Source organism: Haliotis cracherodii, unplaced genomic scaffold (genome assembly GCF_022045235.1).
Source record: "Haliotis cracherodii isolate W230 unplaced genomic scaffold, xgHalCrac1.p SCAF_9, whole genome shotgun sequence".
Lineage (NCBI taxonomy): Eukaryota > Metazoa > Mollusca > Gastropoda > Lepetellida > Haliotidae > Haliotis > Haliotis cracherodii.
The window spans coordinates 12,857,144-12,868,378 of record NW_027266343.1 but is presented as its reverse complement, the minus strand read 5'-3'; positions in this window follow the sequence as shown (position 1 = coordinate 12,868,378).

The window sequence follows — 11,235 nt, the reverse complement described above, 5'->3', positions numbered from 1 at the left end:
CGGCACAGATAGCAAGGGAAGCAACTCCTGCCGCCACAAATCTGACAAAAGTGACATTAGCCTCAATGGAGACACTTTTTCAGAAAATGCAGAAAGAGTGGTTCGAACCCCAATGATCGAAACAAAGTTTTCTATAATCAAGACGCAAAAAAATATACAGTTGGTCTTTTGATAATTAAAACCCCCAAATTGTTTTTGCTTCTGTACTAAAAGTCTTGGATATCATCATATTTGATTACGGTAGTATTATATTTGTTTGATAAGAGAGAGTGAATAGTTTTTACACAGTAGTGAGTAATATTACAGCCATTTCACAGGGGTTCAGGAGAAAATAGCCTCTTCAAAAATGGACCAAACTTTTAGTTAAAATGAACTAAAAGTTTGGAGAAAAAGGACCAAAATTTTAGAAATACATAAACAAAGACATATATAGATCTATATACGTCTTTGACATAAAGAACACAATTGTTAGTGATTTAGCCTATTCATTGTTAAGATGTTTAGTTCAATTATTGTTCTTTGGGTCAGTTAATAAATGAACCATTAGCTCCGGTTCGGGACCATTTTCACTAAAATTTGGGGCCATTTCCTCCAAATTGGCTGTGGCCTTTTTTTTTCGAACGGGCCATTTTCTCCATAACCTTTTCACAACACCTTTAAATAATCATGGCAATCCAGTGTTTGACTGTATGGCAGCAATGGAAAAAATGGATAAAACAACTCTAAATTTGCTCTTATGTCCAGCAGGAAATACCAGGCATTTCTTCTACCCTGAATCTCATTGGGTTGTTTGATTAGCATGAGTATGGTGTTACACCGTTTATAGCAATATTCTATTTATATCATGTTGAGGAAGCCAAAAATGCGTTCACACATTGCACCCATGTGGGGAATCGAACTCGGGTCCTTGGGATAACGAGCGAATGCTTTAACCGCTAGGCTACCCCACCACCACTTATATGAATAAATGAGTGAGTATGGTTTTATGCTGCTTTTAGCAATGTTCCAGCAATATCATGGTGGGGGATACCAGAAATTCGGCTAACCCACTGCCCCCTTATTTGGCTAAACGCTGCAGGGGTTGGATTATATATTACAAACAAGAGAAGACCCTAAGAGTGTTGCATAATCATTGACAACTATAAAGGTCCCATGTTTGTATTAGGTAAACTTGATCTCCAAAAATCTTGAAATTCATTTAAAAATCCAAAATTCTTCTGGTTTTGGTATATGCACTCTTTTTACAATTTTGGTTCGGTTGGTTTGTTGCTTTACGCTGCACCCAGCAATATTCAAGCTATATGACGGCGGTCTGTAAATAATCGAGTCTGGACCAGACACTCCAGTGATTGACATCATGAGCATCGATCCACGCAATTGGGATCGATGACATGCATCAACCAAGTCAGCGAGCCTGACCACCCGATCCCGTTAGTCGCCGCTTACGACAAGAATGGGTTTCTGAAGACCTTTTTACCGTTCAGTGACATCCTGACATGGGTATGGGAGGAAATCTCACAGTGACACAGGTTGGAAACAGTTAAACCTTATTAAAATGGAAACCCTATCTGTAGACTGTGTTATGTTGCAATATATTATTGGTTATTTCAGATAATTGTTAGTAGCAGCTAATTGAAGCGCTCATAAAATGTCAAGTGTCATTGTTTCGAGATTTTGTTTATGGACGGTATGAGACCACCAGTGTACATCAGAACTCTTCTCCTTTGTGTATTGACTCTGGGACTCCATTGTTCAAAAGGTTTCACGATGTTACAGTTTCTAGAAGGCTGGCTGTGCCCATATAAGAGGGAGATGAGGGCTATTCCCGGCATTTTACTACATGACTTGTGGCATGCCTACTTGCCCAGTACAGACAGGTTACCGGTCTGAAAAGATCGACTTTTCTACCAGCTCCCAACATTATTTCAGATTCAAGATAGGAGCTTTTGCCTCCCTCAAGACAATTTCAAGCCATTCTACGGTTGTGACAATATCGGGACATTCGTGAGTGCCCCGACTTTTGTAGTTGGTTGGTTTGTTGTTTAACGCCGCACTGAGCAATATTCCATGCAATTGACATGCATCAACCATGTCAGCGAACCTGACCACCCGATCCCGATAGTCGCTTCTTACGATAAGCATAACCGCCTTTTACGGCAAGCATGGGTTGCTGAAGACCTATTCTATCCCGGATCTTCACGGGTCGCCGACTTTTGTAATAGGGCCTGTTATTTATTGCCACATGTTTGACCCATTGTTTTGCCCTTTATGATTGTAAACTTAATCCCACGTGTTTCAATATAATTTGTTGACTGTTCATTGATTTTGTGGGTATTTTTTTTTTTTGGATTTTGTACTTTAGTTCTGTATATACCAGTTTCTAGGTTAACCTTCGTGTTTCAACTTGAGAATAAACAAGTAACACGAGTCACTGCTGGGAACCTCCATATAGAATCCATGGGACATTCGTGCAAGTGATTCCGAAGCATTTAGTTGGCTAACTGAAAAAATGTTACTACCAAAGCAGACCACTTTTTCCTCAACGGGGGATAATTGAACGGTTGGGGTTTGTGTTGCATAAAACAGGACGATGCGCTAATTTTGTTTTGTGTTTTAATGATAAAATAAGCAGTTTGTGAAGCCATTATTGTTGACATATATATTTTTGGGATTGACTTCAATATGTTTAGAGTTATAAATGTAAACACTTATGTGAATGCCTATATACAGTGTGCACATGCAAGTTTTGTCATTTATTCCTTCATTAACACAAAAATATTTAAGTAAATTCTTAATAAATCTGGGCTGTATATATGTGAATCTGGACAATATCCCTGGGAAAATGATGATGTCCAGATACTCAAAGTCACTCCAGATGGTCAAGGTCAGCACAGATGATACAGGTCAGGCCAGATGATCCAGGTCAGTCCAGATGATACAGGTCAGTCCAGAACATCCGGGTCAGCCCAGATGATACAGGTCAGTCCAGATGATACAGGTCAGTCCAGAACATCCGGGTCAGCCCAGATGATACAGGTCAGTACAGAACATCCAGGTCAGTCCAGAACATCCAGGTCAGTCCAGATGATCCAGGTCAGTACAGAAGATCCAGGTCATTGATACAGGTCAGTCCAGATGATACAGGTCAGTACAGAAGAAGATCCAAGTCAGCCCTGATGATCCAGGTCAGTACAGAAGATCAAGATCAGTCCAGAACATCCAGGTCAGTCCAGAACATCCAGGTCAGTCCAGATGATCCAGGTCAGTACAGAAGATCCAGGTCATTGATACAGGTCAGTCCAGATGATACAGGTCAGTACAGAAGAAGATCCAAGTCAGCCCTGATGATCCAGGTTAGTCTAGAAGATCCAGGTCAGTCCAGAAGATCCAGGTCAGTCCAGATGATACAGGTCAGTCCAGATGATACAGGTCAGTACAGAAGAAGATCAAAGTCAGCCCTGATGATCCATGTCAGTCTAGAAGATCCAGGTCAGTCCAGAAGATCCAGGTCAGTCCAGATGATACAGGTCAGTCCAGATGATCCAGGTCAGTCCAGAAGATCCAGGTCAGTCCAGATGATCCAGGTCAGTACAGAAGATCCAGGTCATTGATACAGGTCAGTCCAGATGATACAGGTCAGTACAGAAGAAGATCCAAGTCAGCCCTGATGATCCAGGTCAGTCTAGAAGATCCAGGTCAGTCCGGAAGATCCAGGTCAGTCCAGATGATACAGGTCAGTCCAGATGATACAGGTCAGTCCAGAAGATCCAGGTCAGTCCAGAAGATCCAGGTCAGTCCAGATGATACAGGTCAGTCCAGATGATACAGGTCAGTACAGAAGAAGATCAAAGTCAGCCCTGATGATCCATGTCAGTCTAGAAGATCCAGGTCAGTCCAGAAGATCCAGGTCAGTCCAGATGATACAGGTCAGTCCAGATGATCCAGGTCAGTCCAGAAGATCCAGGTCAGTCCAGATGATCAAGGGCAGTCCAGAAGATCCAGGTCAGTCCAGATGATACAGGTCAGTACAGAAGATCCAGGTCAGTCCAGATGATACAGGTCAGTACAGAAGATCCATGTCAGCCCTGATGATCCAGGTCAGTCTAGAAGATCCAGGTCATTCCAGAGTCAGTCCAATCCAGGTCATTCCAGATGAGAAAGGAAATTCCAGAGTTATTCCAGAAGTTCAGAAGATCCAGGTCAGTCCTGATGATTAAGGTCAATCCAGGTGTTCAAGGTCAGTCCAGATTTTTCCACTCATCATCAGCGGAGCTCCAGATGACTCATTTGGTCATAAATATGTTTCTTTGTCTTGATTATAACAGATATTACAACGATTTGATAAACGCTGCATCATTAACATGAATAAACAAACAGAGAAGAATTTATATATTATTTTTATTGTTGTTATTGACAACTAAAAGCAAAGCTCCATGGGTGTATAAGGCATGACAAGCAGTGTGTTTTCTTGGATACAAAGCACTCACAGCTTGTCTTAGATTAGTTTTTTTGTTTTCATAGACTGAAAACATTAACAAAGTATACATCCAAAATCACTTTGAGTAATTAACTTGAACTTACTCATTAATGGAAATGACATCACACCAACACAAAAAACAAATGCAGTTACAGAATGATCATCAAGGTAATGAAGTAAAAAAATGTATTTTCATTATATAAAAAGTAGCAGTCATGATCTATTGGTACATTCGTTTTGTTTCAAGTTCTTATACAACATTGAACACTTTCTCAACAAAAGTGTCATTGTTTCAACCTTGACCTTCAGGGTGACTTTGACCTTTGACATCAAAGCACTGCAGCTGATCTGATCATGTAAACATGGTAAATGTTCAAATACTGAAACAGCTTAGAAACCAAGCAGAAAATGTTGGTACTATGCATCCAGTGATGGTATATATATAAATGAATTATACATCCAAAGAGCAATTATTAGCAACGCTTCTATAAAAAAGATAGCTGCAACTCACCATTTTGGAAATTCGGGTCAAAGAAAGAAGTGCAATGGCATATTATGGATGTTTCTGAGAGGACAATGTTTTCTGACATGAAATGTTCATAAAAAAAACAAGTTTCTGCTCTGTTTTGCCAAGTTTCAAAGTCTGTGACATAAGTTGTGGGAGGAAAGCATTACCTGGTCCACAGACAAAATATAAAAAAGTTCAGGTTGAAAACCAATCTCATTGAAATCAGATCTCAGTTCTCACTGCCGCTAAACTAAGATCTGAGGACATCCCATTACGGGTCACGTCAGACAAACCTTTCGCGAACTCTGACCGACCAATGAAATTACTGACAAGAAGTCGACATTAGCCAATCAGAAGGCAGCTTTCTCAAGCTTCAAGGCACTAACTGCAAATTGTGACTACGCTTCGAAACATAATTTGACAAATTCTCGCTTAAAAATTTGAAACCTGAACAAAAGACCATTCTTGAATGGCTAATATATGGTCCAGATTGTATAGATTCAGTCGCCTGTAACTATCGTTCGGAATACCCGTTTTAAATTTGTTGAGGCTGCGTGATTAGAAATCACATTGTGACTGTCACTTTCATGATCTAGTAAGCGACGCTCTGATTGGTCGGATGAAAGGTCGTTCTGACGCGACCCCTAATGGGATGACCTCAGATCTTTGTTTAGAGGTAGCGAGAACTAAGATCTGTTTTTAATGAGATTGGGCTGAAAACTGGGACATTACTGTATGTTAAGGATACAGCTCAAAAACTGAATGATTGGCTCATAAAGAAAATGAAGAGCCATCCACTGATCATCTTTAATACTTCGTAGGTTCCATAAACAATGCTCCTCCATCACCTGTGTGAACATAAGGCTGCGTGCATTTATAATGCGGCAGATTCCATTCACCGAGTGGATGCTCATAGCGCTACACTATTATTACCCCGGTCAATGGATCAGTGAGCACTCGATTTTCATTCTCAGCTCCCTGTGGAGTACACAACGACAGCGATCTGTAAATAATTGAGTCTGGACCAGAAAATTCAGTGATTGACATCATGAGTATCAATCCACGCAGTTGGGATACGATGACATTCATCAACCAAGTGAGGGAGCCTGACCACCCGATCCCGTTAGTCGCATCTTACAACAAGCGCAGTCGTCTGTTACAGCAAGCATTGGTTGCTGAAGACCTATTCTACCCCGGATCTTCACAGGTTTCCAGCAAGAGGGATGCTTGCAAGTACATGTACTCTCACCAATGAGTATTCAGATTAGATTTCATAACAACACTGGTTCGATGAACACACCATTCAGAAAGTGGTCAAATAATACAAATGTTATATCTGGGATATCACCTTCTTAGTAAAGCACAGATTTGAATACTTTTGGGGGTTGAGGGGTTCAAACCCACACTCCCAGAGTAAATTTACATCTTACAGCACTGATATAATACAACACTTAAATATTCTATCTAAGCGTTGTAAGACGTAAATTTACTTGCCATTTGTTGATTCTCGTAACATGCAGTCAGCTCCCTTCTTGTTCAAGGCATGCCTAGTTTGGAAGGTGGCGGTCTGTGTGTTTTAGTGTTCCTGTTTCCATGTTTTTGGCAGCCTGCTCTCAGATTTATGATGCTGTTTCTCAGTTTTTGGTTACATTGCCAATGTTTTCTGCTGGCGATCCCTTGTGTACTGGGTACTGCGATTCGCTGTGCAGAGTTGCGTCCCTTGGGCACACCAGAAACCTATGGGTGGGTTGTGGGTTCGAATCCCAGTTTGCCCCGATTATGTTTCTAGGATTGTCAGCACCATACCCGTGCTTGTGGGTTTCACCGAAGTGGTAAACGTCTGAGGCCGTGTCACTTCGGGCTTTCCTCCCACATTAAGCTGACATTCCGCGATATTACTGTAATACTGTTAAAAACGGCGTTAAAATCCAATGCCTTGTGTACTGTGGACATGACAGTTTTCGGTTGCAGTCTGTCAGTTGTCAGTGGTAGAACTGATCACAGGCTTGAGAAACAAAATGTGAGTAAATTTGTTGTGATGGAGACAAGCATAGAGTTGTAAACATATATCAAGACCAATAAATTGCAAAACATTTTGTACAATTCAACACATATCAATACCATCATGCTAAACAGGTCATAAAATCATTTCAGATAAAAAATCAAAATAGTACAGCAAACAAAACAAACTAACAATATAATAGGTAATATATATCCTGGTAAAATCAGAAAATACAATAACACAGCCTCTACATTAGGTATATTTACAGAATGATCTTTAACATCCACATCTCAGACATCCCCTGTCAAGCACCTGTCATCAAGGTTCTGTTAAATGACCCACCACGTAATAATCCGGGACTGGAATTGTGTAGAATATATTTTTAGTCAGTTTCAAGACTTAAAAGTGAAGAAAAGCCCCCAAAATATTTGTTCACACCTGTTTTTTCATTGCATGCCGCTATCCAGTGAACAAATTCCTTTTTGTGTAGAGCCTGATTTTTATTATATTTTTAATATTAAGTATTAACTGGGTGGAAATAATAAGAACCTTGTCTGTGCACATGCAAGCTCTCGCACGCATGCATGCAGACACACACATTTACACACGCACGCACATACGCACTCACTCACGCATGCACACCATGAAGCCAAATAATCATCCGTCTTAATTCCTAAAGGGAATCAAATTTGTCAGTACACTGTCTACAGTCTAAAGGGACAGGACGTCGACTGTTCTGATGCTTTGTTTGTAAACAGAAGCCGAAAAAACCCAAGCTTACTCATTTCTGCTTGCCTTATTCCATTTCTGCTCCAGTGGCCACATTGCGGTTGTAGGCTTATCATGCGACTGGACTTTCCTCTTACAATGTACATGAAAGCAAACACACTTATTGTAAAAAATGAACAGACAGGCCTAATGCAAGCCTTTCGCTTTACGCTTTGTTTTGAATAATTATATAGATTTACTGAACACTGGCTTCTTCTCTAATCAAGCTGGCAGTTTTTATTTTGTAACTCAGCTATAAGAGAAACACACAAACTTTCTCTTCAGTTTGCCTCTTTTTGAAAAGCAACACTGAAGCCACTCTGTGCAGCACTTGCATCGTCAGCTTCACTGTGGGGAGCTCTATTGTTTTGGTTTGAGAACTGAATCGGCCATGTGAAGTCATACTTGGAAATTATTTCATGCATGATTTAAAAACATTCGAGGTACTGTCCCTTTAATACTCATCTTGATGAAGACTTAAGTAACCATGGTTACATTAGACAAGATATTTAATTTTTGTAGGTAAAACTATTGTAATGTCAATACTTAAACAACAGCTTACAATATTATGGCGATAACAACTTGTTCCACAAGTAGGTCAAAGCATTCTTATAACACCAACTATCGTAAGCCTATGGTGAAGTGTTGGAGCTACGATCACCTTAGCGCTAAGTTATGTTGTGGAGAGAGGCCCAAGGTCGTTGCACATGATCTTAGCCCCATGACTACTTAATGCTTAAAGTATGGGAGCTATGATCGTCTTAGTACTAAGATCACTTTGTGCTTGTTGGTCCTTTTCAGTGTTACACAAAAGGATTTAAGCGATTCAAATATTGTAAATCAGTAGGAAACAATGGGAGTTAATAAGATCATCTTGGTACTAAGATTGCTCTGTGCTGTCTGACCAGGGCTGTTAAACACAAAGCAATTTTAGCATTACAAATACTGTAAATCTGTGTTAATAAGATCATCTTGGTACTAAGACCACGGCAACACTTTTCAGTTTTCATCTTTTTTCCTTTTGTTCTTCAAAAGGGTCAGTGTAAATTAGAGTAGTGTTTCAGGACTCGAGTCTCCCCAATTAACCAGATTCACCTATTGAATGCATGCAAGACTTTAAGGTGAGGACAGTTACCTCCCTTTAGTACTTGAATGTAAAAATGGCGCCATGTGAGACGTGTTTCTCGACTTGTCTTCCCAATTTACTTGTTCTACTTATTGAGTGCATGCTACACTTGCAAGGTGAGGACAGTTACCTCCCTTTAGTACGTGAATAACAGATGAAATATTGAACTAAAATAACTATTTGAAACTAACAACGTCTTCCCAGTGAAGTATATTCCTCAGGTAGCTTTGATTATCTCTGCAGTTTAAACACAGATGTCGATAGTTGTACCCTGTACAATTGGGCAAACCTCTTCGTTATGTACATGACAAAATACAAGTATGACTGTACAATATTCAATATGTATGACTGTACACTATCAGTCTCATTAAAATCAAATCTTAGTTCTCACTACCGCCATACAAAGATCTGAGGACACCCCATCATGGGTCATGTCAATCCTTTCATCTGACCAATCACAGCATCACTTTCCAGATCAGGAAAGTGACAGTCGAAATGTTTTTTCTATTCATGCAACCTCGAAAACGTTAACAGGTGGGTATTCCAAACGACAGTATGGGCTGTACGATTGAATCCTCAAAAATCATCGTCTTTCTCTCGCTTCAATGGGATAAACATTTGGAAGGAAAAGACCTCGCATAGCCCTGTGAAATACTATCCTACAATTTCGGTCATCTATTAGACATTCCAGAACATTCTTTCGTTCAGTCCTCAAATTCTGAATCGAGAACTTTGTCAAGATATTTTTCAAAGTGTAGTCTGGAATGGAGGTTGCCAGTTTGAAACAAGTGCTGTATAGCCTGAGAAAGCTGCTTTCTGATTGGCTAATTTTGATTTATTGTTAGTCATTTCATTGGTCGGTCAAAGTTCGCAAAAGGTCATTGTGATGTGACCTGTAATGGAATGTCCTCAGATCTTGGTTTGGCGGTAGGGAGAACTAACATCTGATTTTAATAAGATTGGTACAATATTCAATATATATGACTGTATAATATTCAATATATATGATTGTATGATATTTAATATGTATGACTGTACAATATTCAGTATGTATGACTACATAATATTTTGTACCTACAGATTAAATAAAGTCTTGCTTCTGTCAGCAGTTCAATACTGTTTGAGTTAAAATAGAACATCTCTGATAGACGTGCATCACACTTTAAGCAAAGAATGGCAAACAACCACAACGCTTTTTAGCAATCACTGACTAGGATTCTTTCTGTAATTTTTTTCAGCAAAGGACCGGTTATTTTTTTCAAACAAAACACTGTGTTTCTTTGAAAATATGACTAATTTTAGTATCATGTTATGTGTTATTACTTTATGAAGACAATAACTGCTTGTCAACCGAGAACTGTTTAATATTCATTTTGACTTCTGCTTGACAACCAGCTTACTCCTTTCAAATCAACTTCAATTAATTATTTTACAATGAATATTATATCTAAACATTAAATCCAGGACAGCTCATGTTGTGGGTTGAGACGAAGTTTAAAGTAGAGTAAACTATGGTTTATAACGAACTCAAAGGGACCACTAATTTTAGTTGGTTATATCCGTCGTTCATTATTCGCATTTTGACCGTAAGACATCTCAGAACATTTGGGTGGGCGGGGCCGTTATCTACCAGTACGAGGATTTTTCTCTTCATGGAAGGGCGGTCGGGTAGCCTAGTGGTTAAAGCGTTCGCTCGTCAAGCCGAAGATCAGGGTTTAATTCCCGACATGGGTACATTATGTGAAGCCCATTTCTGGTTTCCCCCGCAGTGATATTGCTGGAATATTGCTAAAACCATACTCACTCACTCACGCTTCATGGACTTGTCTAATTCCATAGCCTTATCACTGTACGTGCTACTATTGATAATTGTGGGTGTAATTTGAGGACCACTTAAGAGTAAATCAATTGCCTTCAACTGCTTTGAACTGCAGCGCTTGGTCGCGGATGTTTTGATAGGCAGATTGGTGACACGCGAGGAGCTCAGCTCAGGGATTAACAGTTTGTTATACACGTAAACATCATCGTTGACAGAGTACACATGGGACCAGAAGGTGAATTCGCTATGTCTGTTATTTTGTAATAAGCTTGTTCGTTATGTCCATCAATTTTAAATGATAAAATATACAGCAAATGGCCGGGACCAAACAAAGAGTTCGTTATATCCGTCAGTTTGTTATAAGCATGTTCGTTACAAACGTAGTTTACTGTAGTTTAAAGTTAGTCCAAGGTGTCCTCATTGAGGACCAAACATTGTTTGTGATTATCAGGGGACGTTCAATTTGCTAAATCAATCATGACTTTTGTAAAAAAATGGACAAAAAACAACTTTAAACATTTTTAAAAAATAGACA